Below are 11,940 nucleotides of genomic sequence, written 5' to 3'. Positions count from 1 at the left end.
CCACCACCGAAACAAGGGGCCCCTCCGAGAGCCATAGTGGCCCGTCTTCACTATTTCCAAGAGAGCTCCAACATCCTACGCCTTGCCAGAGAACGAAGGCGAGTGACGGTAAATTATCTAACCATTTCGGTCTACCCGGACTATACAGCGAAAGTCGCTCGTGCACGAGCAGCATATAATAGCATCAGACAGCAGCTGCGTGGGATGGAGGGGCTTCGCTTTGGCATACTTCACCCGGCACGACTTCGTATTACCTACAATGGAGTGGAGAAGTTTTTCAACTCGCCCGATGAAGCCCAGAAATACATCACCGGGACACTAAAAAACAAGTGACTGCGGCCTGTTCCGTAAATGGAGGAGGCTGCATTATGCTCCTTAATTTTTGTTTACCCTATTTGGCTTGACGTAATTTAAATCAGCCTGCTTGCTTATAAAGTGACAAGCTGACGTCAAATTTAAATAATGGAGGAATAGAGTGAGCTAGTTAAAACATTGATACCTACCCCTAAAGGTTCTTTTTTTTTTTTTGTCTGTCGAGTTTAGTTTTTAGCTTAGTAGTTTCCAACTGAATTTGTAGTTAACTAGCTAGCGGTTTCACAATTTAGCCTTTAGCTAGCCTTTGGGCTTAACAGGCTAGATAATTGAAGTAACCCCCGTTTACAGTATGTTAGAATATTTTCTCTCACTTTGTTTGGGAAAATGGGGATGGGGGGAGGGAAAGTCCGAGTTTTGTATGTGCTTTTGTGTTGGTGGTCCTCCCGTTTTTTTGTTTGAGGCAAATTATTATGTCGCTGCTTATGTAATACAATTTACACCTTCTAATGGTACCTGGGGATGATGATGTGCGTGGGAGGGTTACCATGGTGAGCTGGAATGTCCGCGGCATGGGCCACCCAATTAAACGAGCTAAGGTGTTTTCACACCTTAGGTCTTTATCTGCCGACCTTGTGTTCCTCCAAGAAACTCACATTAGAACATTGGGGCAGAGACAGTTGCGCTGTAGATGGGCAGATCAGATATTTCAATCCACATTTTCCAGCAAAGCCCGCGGGGTGGCAATTATGGTTAAGAAAAACATAGATTTCAGACATATTTCTACAGTAAGTGACCGGAATGGTCGATTTCTCATAGTAACATGGGTACCTTTACTCTGTTCATGTAACACTGCTTAACATTTATGGTCCGAATATTGATGATGCAGCTTTCTTCTGCAAAATCTTTGATAAGCTACCTGACCTTTCTAATACGAATGTGATTGTTGCAGGGGACCATAACACAATCCTCGACTGGCACCTGGATAGGTCATCAAATAAAATGTGTAGCCCTTCGAATGCATCCACGGTTTTGAAAAATCTCATCTCCTCCACCAATTTAGTTGACATTTGGAGGATACAGCATCCTACAGACAGAGAATACTCTTTTTTTTCTAAAATGCACAATTCATACTCTCGTGTCGATTATTTTTTATTAGACTCGAAACTCATACCTAATGTAATAAATACCAAATATCATAACATTTTGATCTCAGATCACGCTCCAACCTCAATTATCTTTGACTTTAAGCTGTCTAAACGATGTGCTATGCCTTTCCTTGCTTAATGATGGAACTTTCTGTAAATACATGCCTGAAAAAATTACAGAATATTTGGAGACCAATGACACTTCTGATGTCTCGGACTCCACCTTGTGGGAAGCTTTCAAGGCAGTTATGAGGGGTCATATTATTTCGTATGAAGCGTCTTTAAAGAAATCCAGAGAGAGACGTCTACAAGAAATTGATTCAGAGCTTTCTCCAATGGAGACGTTGTATAGGAGCACAAACAACCCCCAAACGCTGCAAAATATGCTCAGTCTTAAATATGAGTATAACACGATTCTAACAAATCAAGTCAGTGACCAACTACTGCGACTGAAACAGCGATATTTTGAATTAGGGGACAAACCGCATACATTGTTAGCCCGTCAGCTTAGAGGGCAACAAGCACGTAGGGCCATACATATAATAGAATCAGGCAAGGGTGTTGCTTTAACCGATCCAAAGTTAATAAATGAACGCTTTAAGGAGTATTATCAAGAGCTGTATAAATCCAAAGCTAACGGTGATATCAATGCATGGTTAAAAAAGTTGGACATAACAAAATTAGATAGTGCCTCTTGTGAGGACTTAAACTCAGAAACCTCCTCTATAGAAATCATGGATGCAATTAGGTCGTTGCAAAACGGCAAGAGCCCTGGGCCAGACGGTTTTGGAATCGAATTTTATAAGAAGTTTGCTGACCAGGTAACTCCGATCCTGCACAGGATGCTCTCCCACTCAATCGAGTTGAAAAAGCTCCCACCATCATTGTACAATGCTAATATTTCTCTCTTATTGAAACAAGACAGGGATGAAACCAATCCCTCCTCATACCGACCAACTTCTATGCTTAATTTGGATTTCAAATTTTTTACTAAAATAATGACGATTAGACTAAATAATGTATAGAATCCATTATCCATACGGATCAGACCGGGTTCATCCCCAATAGGTTCTCTTTGTTTAATGTTAGAAGAGTAATGAATATTATGTATCACAAATTCAACAGTTCTTCCAAACACGCCATTCTGTATTTAGACGCAGAAAAAGCTTTCGATCAGGTTGAGTGGGGATATTTACTCAGAGTGCTGGAAGAGTTTGGTCTTGGTGCCTCTTTTATTTCCTGGGTACGTCTAATATATGCTCATCCCACCGCTTCCATACTCACAAACCAGGATAGGTCACCCTCTTTTGCCCTTCAGAGGGGTACGCGACAGGGCTGCCCCCTCTCGCCGCTCCTCTTTGCGTTAGCCATTAAGCCGCTGGCAATCGGCATAAGAGGGGATGCGCTAATAAAACCGATAATACTGGGTGGGGTGGAACATAAGATTTCGATTTATGCGGATGATATTGCCATCTTTGTATCTGACCCTGAACATTCTGTCCCTTACCTTTTCCAGCTTATTCATTCCTTTGGCGAGGTCTCAGGTTACACTATAAACTGGCAGAAGAGTGAACTGATATCGTTAACAGCAGAATTAGACCCTGTATTCTTAGCCAACATGCAGTTTAAAACAAATCCGGACAGTATAAAATATCTGGGCATTAAAATATCTAAAAACCCCAAGGCCCTTTTTAAAATTAACTTTACCGAAAGGTTGAACAAGCTAAAGGAGAACATAGAGAAATGGAGAACGTTGCCTATTTCCTTGATTGGCCGCGTGAACGCAGTAAAGATGGCCTCCCTGCCGAGATTTCTGTATTTATTTCAGAATGTCCCTATTTTTATCCCCAAATCATACTTTAAGTTAATCGATTCTATCATTATGCCATTTATTTGGGGATATAAAGCACACAGGATCTCAAAAGCTTATCTTCAAAAAACGAGGGAACATGGGGGACTGGGGTTACCGTGCTTTTTATATTACTATTGGGCGGCCAATGTTAGAGTCATGGTATACTGGCAATATGCATATGAACGGGGAGTTGGATATGACCTGCCCCCGTGGCTGGCGATTGAAAAAAGCTTAACCCCAAAAACTTCTCTCCCTGCTCTCCTTTTTTCATTACCCAGATCTCTCACCTCTCTTAGAGAGGATCACTTCACTCTGTCCATTGCTCAGAGAATATGGCACCAAATTTGGAAAGCTTGTGAGCTTCCGAATACGTCAATGCACGCCCCAATCTGGCATAGCCACGCCCCCCCCCATCATTTACAGACACAGCGTTCAGAGAATGGAGCTGTAAAGGGATAGTTACAATAAAAGATCTTTACATAAATAGACACTTTGCATCATTTGATCAGCTACAATCCAAGTTCTCATTGCCCAAAACTCAATTCTTCAGTTACTTACAGCTGAGAAATTATGTTCGACAAAACAATTCGCTTTTTGAGTCCCTGCCCGAAGACGACTCATTGTCCAAAATTTTGCTGGCTCCCCCGGAAGCAAAGAACCTAATCTCATCTTTTGTAGGTATCTTTTCAAACAAACTAGATAAATCTACTTTAAAAATAAAACAAACCTGGGAAGAAGACCTTAACATTGAAATTGATGACGATGTCTGGAAGGTAGTACTGAAAAGTATAAAATCCTGTTCTATTAATTCTAGGCTACAACTGATTCAATTCAAGGTTATACACAGATTACACTACTCTAAGATTAAGCTGCATAAAATCTTTCCTGATCTCTCACCTTTGTGTAATAGATGCAAGACCGCTGAGGGTACACTCGCTCACCACTTTTGGACTTGTCCAAAACTTCACAACTTTTGGTATCTTTTATTTCAATGGCACTCTACTGTTTTAAACGTCACTTTAACTCCGGACCCTGAAACTGCTCTATTCGGGTATTCCACAACGCTTGAGAAGCTAGACCATAATGCTCGCACAATCTTGGTTTGTGGTATGGTAATTGCCAACAGATGTATTTTGAAACTATGGAAATCAGACTCTGCTCCTCAGTTTGAGACTTGGTTAAGAGAATTAATGGGCATCGTACACGTAGAGATGTTGAGATATGAATTGTCTGGCAACCCTCAAAAGTTCTTCAACATATGGAACCCAGTGCTGCAGCATATTAAGGACACGTAAAACTATCCCCTCAATGCCACATGCTTTTGTACCTTCTTTGAATCCAGCAGTGAAAATACTGAAATATTTGACTAGTGAAAATTACCTTGCCTCATGTTTTTGTGCTTTTGTTTTTTTTGTCACATTGTAGTTATGTTTTTTATAAATGTATTTTAATTTATTTTTTTGTTTGTTTTTGTTTGTTTGTTTTCATGATTATGTAGGGAACGTAATGGATGGGGTTTACGGTTGTTGTTATATGCACTGTAATTAATTAAAATTTAAAAAAAATAAACATTTTTTAAAAAAGAAGCATATTTTCACATTGCATCGCAGCTTGGTTTGGAAACAACTCTGCCAACACCGCGAGAAATTGCAGAGCGTTATATATAGCCCAGTCCATCACACAGACCAGAGCCAATCACAGTCCCCGTCTACACTTCACGCTGCATAACATGACGCAAACACCCAACACAATCAAACACCTGTCCAATCCCGGTCAGATCTTCTTTCCCCTGCTCCGATCTGGCACCAGGTGCATATGCTTGCAAGCGCGCATCACGAGACTTGGGAATAAATTAAGTGTCTCTGTTATCGGGCTTATGATCAGTCCCTCCGTCGGATAGGGTATTGATCAATTCCTGCTAACCCATTATTGACATTGAACTTTGTCTCAGGTACTGATGCACAACAATCCGCTACAATGCTGGTAAATGTATTCTGCACTCTGTATTTTCCACTTTGCTCTATCTATTGTCACGAGTCATACGCTCGAAAAGGTCCTTCAGCCCAGCCTGCCAATGCCGATCAATGCACCCCATCTACACAAATCCCACCTGCCGCCTTTGGCATGTATCAATCCGAAATCTTTCTATTTGTGTTTGCCCAAATGTATTTTTAATGTTGTTATGGTTTCTACCTCAACTACCTCCTTCGGCAGCTCATTCAATACCCGCTGTGCGAATCCATGTACCTACCACGCTCTGAGTGGATCCATTTACCCAGTGACCTCTGTCCTCGAATTTGAACCAATAGTATCCATGTATTATAGATGTAATCTGTTTTGACAGCATGCAGAACAAAGTTGTTTGCTGTACCTCGGTACATATGACAATAAAATCCCTAAACATGAAGCTGAATCCTGAAGCGCCGATCATCTGCATTGTTTGCAACACCACGAAACCAGATAAATGTTTCGTAGTTTGCAGAGGCATACCATCATCCATTGTTCCCGATGTGCAGTTCTACACACTTAAATAATATGTTTGCACAAATTCTTTGCTTTGTGTTTTCACAGGACTCGAATTCTCCAACTGCACTTGTCCAGTTCTACGGAGAAAGGAATTATGCAATGTGGCTTGATAAAATCTTATTCGTTCTCGGAAATGCACGGACAATTCAGGGTGTGATGGAAATAACCAACAATATTCAACCTGATATTCTTTTTAATGAACTACAGTATATTCTGCATTCTCTGTCTTCCTGTTCCCTCCATCTGCAGGACTGATTGAATCAATGTATGGCATATCTGAACTGAATGGACAGCGTGCATTTCGACCAAGCTTACCCATGCCGACCAATGTACCCCATCTACACTAGTCACTCCGACCCACCTTTCGCCCACTACTCTAAATCCTCCCCTTTCATGAGGCAGTCTAACTGTCTTTGAATGATTGTCATAATTTCTGCCTTAACTACTTACTTTCGGTGCAAAGATGAAGTCAAAATGTATCTGCGGAGGAAGGGGCTGTCAAAGAACAACAATTGATGGGATCCTCCACTCTGTTCATGTTTGGAGGAACGACATGTTCGAAACACTTGGTCCGAGGGATAACCTCCCCGCTCCACCAATGGATGCTCGATTTTTAGCACCCACATCCCACAATTAGGAAGGATAGGTGACACCTCCTTAAAAATAATAACTTCGCAGATGGAGCACTGCAAGGATCTGTTCTCAGTCCGCTATTTTAGCTCATGTATATTCGCAACCGTGTGGCCATATTCGGCTCTAATTGCACCTACTAGTTTGCAGAAGACAACATTGTGAATGATGGAATGATGAGCAATGGCGAGACGAAGTACAAGAAGCAGATAGTGAACTTATTAACGCGGTGGCATGACAATAACCCCTCTTTCAATGTCAGAAAGACGAAGGAGATAGCCATTGGCTTCAGGATGCAATGCCGAGTATTTACCGCAATCTGCATCAATGGCACGGAATGGAAAATAGTTGAGAGCTCAAATTCCGTGTCGTTAACAGAACCAACGATAGGTCGTGGAGAAATCATATTGATGCTAAACCCACTAAGGCGTACAGACACATCTACTTCACAAGGAAACGGTGGACATTGGCATGTCTAAAGTGATTCTTGTAAAACCCCAACAGATGGTCCATAGAATGAACATTATCGGGTTGTATCACAGTTTGTTTTACGAACAGCTCTGACGAGACCAAGAGAAATTGCAGAGACTTCAATGTGTAGCCCAGTCCACCACCCAATGGCGTATTTTCCTCTGTGATCAGGCTTCTCCATATGCTATTCGTATCTACCCCATTGCTCACATTGGGCTTGTTTTTTAATTTATCCTCCACAATAAAGCTACAATTCTAAAAACTGTATTCTGCACTTTGAATCTTCATCTATTGTTATAGAATCACAATGTACGGCAACAGACCCTTCTACCCAACTTGCCCATGCCGACCAATGTGGCCCATCCACGCTGGTCCCACTTACAGCGTTTGGCCAGAATCACTCTAAACCTTTGCTATCCATGTACCTGTACAGATGTATTTTAAATATTACGATGGTTTTTGCCTCCACGGCGTCCTTCGGCAGCTTATCCTATATACCCACCACCCTCTGCGCAAATCCATATTCTCACCACCGCCTGTCTGAATCCTTAGACCCAGCACCCTCTGCCCTATCGTTTGAACTGATTGTATCTGCATTGTACATCTGACCGGTTTGGGTAGCATGAAAAAAAAATGTGTTTAATGTTCTTGGGTACATGCGACAATAATGAACATCACACAAAAGCTAAAACGCTATGCATGATATTTTAATTGTTTACAACAACACAGACCAAGTGGGATGTCTCGTGGTTTAACGATGGATTGCATCATCCTTTGCGCCAACTGCGCGCCTTGGCACAGTGAAAAAACATGTTTTTTACATGTAGGAAGGAATTGTATGCTTTACCCGTACCCTATATCTAACTTTACTCACATAGGCCCAGGCACAAAATAAAGCATTCATATACCAATGGTGAGTCCATCGAACAAGTCGGTTTAATAAAGGCCTTAGCGATGTACATCGAGGAACAGTGTGAGCAAGCTCAAGCTGCTTCAAAATCTTCTAGTGACTGTAGGATTCTTATACCATCATGACACAATGGTTACCCGTGGAGTTGAAATAAACCACCATTAATCAATGTCTCTGTAACCTTTCATCTTTGTGTTTCCCCAAAGTTAATTTTAATCTTGGGGTTATTGAGTTTAGAAATCTAAGACCCATATATCTAACACTAGACCAAGTGGGGCCAAACCTCTCCTGCATTGGTGCAGCACCCTCACCTCCCCCAGTCCCCCCACCTCTCTCCCCCAACCCCCCTCCCACCCACCCTTCCCGCTCCCTTCCCCCCTTCCTCACATCCCGTCCCACCCACGTCCTCCGCCCACTCACTCCCCCCCTCCCCCTCCTCCCCTCCCCTTCTCCCCCTCCCTCCACCCCCTCCCTCTCCCCACCCCTTCCCCTCCCCCTTCCCCTCCCCCCACTCCAACCCCATCAACCCCCTTATCCTCCCCCTAACCCCCCGCCCACACTCCCTACCCCCTCGCCCCTCCCTCCCTAGGAGATAGATTTAAACATTAAAATGCAAATAACTTAAAAATATATAAACCGACTTCAATGACACTTCTTCCATTAGCACTAAAGGGATGCCTGTGAGTAAGGTAGGCCTAAAATTGTCGCGCTATCGTGTACCGTTTTGGCTGTAGTTCAGGAACAAACAAACAAACGAACGAGAGTTTTAGTATATAGATGTAGATATCATAAATATCCAGATTCCCCTCGCCAAATGGAGTCCCCTCGTAAAGGAGATCGTCTGTTAACCTTTGGGAGACTTGCCTACGAAACAGAGAGACCAAAAGCAGCACGGTAGCGCAGCGGTAGATTTGCTGCTTTACAACGAATGCAGCGCCGGAGACTCAGGTTCGATCCTGATTACGGGTGCTGTACTGTAAGGAGTTTGTACGTTTTCCCCGTGACCTGCGTGGGGTTTCTCCGAGATCTTTGGTTTCCTCCCACACTCCACAGACGTGCAGGTATGTAGGTTAATTGACTGGGTAAATATTTAAAAAAATTGTCCCTAGTGTGTGTAGGATAGTGTTAATAGTGTTAGAGTGCGGGGATCGCTGGGCGGCGCGGACTTGGTGGGCCGAAAAGGCCTGTTTCCGCGCTGTATATATGAAATGAAATAAGAACCTAGACATAATTACAAAGGAATATCCTCCGCCTACTGATAATAAAGCCTGCTTCTCAGCAGAATGTTTCAGCTTTAGCTATTTTAACTGCATTCTATCTTGTGAACTTTCCCATCATGCTCATCAGTATGTGAGCTCCAGTGTTAACCAAACTAGAACCTACTCATCTTCCTTATAATTCTCAAAAATTCCTGACAGCAGTACACATTTTTATTTTGTATTTATGCACAGCTCGAATTGTGCGACTGCACATATCGAGTTCCACGAAGAACGGAATTACGCAATGTAGCTTGAGCAAATGTTATTCATTCTTACAAATACACGGACAATTTGGAGTTTGATGCAAACAAAGAACAATGTTCAGGATGACATTCTATATCATGAAATATATTCTGTTGTCTGTATTATCTCCGTTGCTCTATCGAATGAATTTATTTCAGCTTATTGTATCCGTGTATGGTATGTCTGATCTGAGTGGATAGGAGGCAACGCAGCTTTTCACTGTGCATCGGTACACGTGACAGTAATATTCATAGCCTAACCTGACCAAACCCAATGATCTGAGATAAGTACCAAATATGATCAGAGCCGGAATGATCGTACTGTGATGGCGACTAAGACAGACACAGACGGTGTTGATATTCAAGAGACGTGATGAATGTTTGTTAAGCACAAACAAACTGTTGAACAAATGCGAAGAGAAAGTGAAGACTGGGGCAGGAGGAGTAACACAGTACAAATGCTGCTCCTGTATTGCAGACCGCAGTAATTGCCGGGCATCGACACATACAAGAGGAAAACAGGAGATACTCAGATGACTGAGAAGACACCGATGGAGAGAGTGTGTCAAATGTATGATCGTATCAAAGCTCCGATGCTGGTGAATCAAATGCAGGATTATGGTCCCGTTTCACCAAGTGCAAGCACGCAAACACTGGTGTTGTACCGCACTCTGCTTTGCTGCAGAATCAGTTCCTGGCGAACATTTATTGTTCAACAAAAATAACCAAAGTTGTTTACCTATTTATCTCCTCCTGCTGTCGAGATGGCAGCTATATTTACAAACGTCGTGACTGTAGAAATGCCAGCTTCGACTCAACATATCTCAACTAACGACTCTGTGAGTTTTTTCCATACACGCATCGCCGTCTGGGTGTGGATTCCTCCCGGTAGGTTCCTTGTAAACCTTGCCCTCTCACCATGAACCCATGACCTTTGTTTTTTGATTCCCTGTCCTGGGTAAAATACCTTGTGCACTCAGCATATCTCTTTCCATTTTACGCCTTTGTGATCACCTCTCGGCTTCCTGCGCTCCAATGAATAAAGTTATCATCTCTCGGTATAGCGCAGGAAAATAATAGCGAAGCACTGCTCTCACTACTGACGGTGATAGCACGAATGGAGAAACGTGCGCACATTTGTCCGGGAGTCATAGAGTCACACAGCAGAGAAATGAGCCAAGCAACTATGTCTATGCTATCCATTTACGAAATCCCATTTACTAGCACCTGATCCACAGAATATCATGCCCTGATACTATACATTGTAAGGATGGAGATCCTTACCTACAATGCGATGTAGAGGCTGAAGTTGAGATTGATCCCTCGGATGAAGGAGCTGCCAAATGAACCACAATTGATCACATCATCTACGCTGTGCAGTTTGGAAGAATACAAGTGAATTGAATGACACTGTAAATGTGGGATTCTGCGAGGCCTGGACGGGACAAATGTTGAAAGCATTGTACAACCGATATATGGGTATTGACTTTAGGACACAAGTTTCGCACTAAGTATTTACCATCGAGTGACTTGTGATGAGAAGCAATTTACGCTTCCAAATATATCTGAACCTCCAGTACCCTGTACCCCAGAAAATTAGTGATGAGAACTCATAACGTTTAAACAGGGCTGGGTCAAATGTGTTTGTGGACAATAGGCAAATGAAGACTAATGTGACCAGCTATGGATTAATATAAGTGCAGGGTCAGTTCCCTTTTAATGTTGAAAATATGAATCGCCTCGCGCTTTAAATTATGCATTCAGCAGTGTACGTCTATGTGATAGGGGTTGGAGTGTCGATCATCTACAAACGCAGGGACATAGGTATCTTCACCCACTCTACCCTCAATGCTCGATTTTAGCACCAACAGTCCTCAGTCAGTGAGGACAGATTACACTTCCTCCAGAATAACACCGGAGCCGTGCAAGGATTCGTTTTCAGTCCACTGCTATACCTCCTTTACCTGGAGTACAGGCCCAAAATCTGCACCAATTGTATGGAACTGAGAATAGTTAAGAACAAGTTGAAAGTGTTACACTTACCAACACTCTGTCGCGGGGCAGGAACATCGATGCGACATCCAAGAAGGCACACTAACACCTCTACTTCAGGTGGAGTATCCGTAATGGTGTAGAGGCAAATTGAACAGTACCCTAGTACATGGAGGGACCGTTCATAACCCGGATAACAAAGGAAAATAAGCTACTGCTTTATCCGGTAGTGTTCGCTTAAAAGCTTAAATACCTTGTGCATGACTTGAGTAGCCGAAAGAAGAACTGACAGGTTTGGACAATTCTTCGATTACGTTGGCCGTTTTCTTTCAGAGGCAACGTGTTGTGTAGATGGAGTCAATGATGGAGGAGAATAGGTGAAGAAACCACTGTCCCGACGTTGGGAGATAATAGACACTCCATCCCCGATCACATAAATGTACACTGCTGAAAGCATAATTTAAAGGGCGATGCTGTTCCTATTTTCAATATTAAACGGGAACTGACCTTGAACTTGTATTAATCCATAGCTGGTCACATTAGCCTTCATTAGCCTATTGTCTACAAACACATTCTCTCCAGCTATGTTTGAACGTAA

The sequence above is a fragment of the Rhinoraja longicauda genome, unplaced genomic scaffold, assembly GCF_053455715.1.
Source record: "Rhinoraja longicauda isolate Sanriku21f unplaced genomic scaffold, sRhiLon1.1 Scf000045, whole genome shotgun sequence".
NCBI classification, from domain to species: domain Eukaryota; kingdom Metazoa; phylum Chordata; class Chondrichthyes; order Rajiformes; family Arhynchobatidae; genus Rhinoraja; species Rhinoraja longicauda.
The sequence above is the reverse complement of the archived record's forward strand: the minus strand, read 5'-3'. Positions refer to the sequence as shown.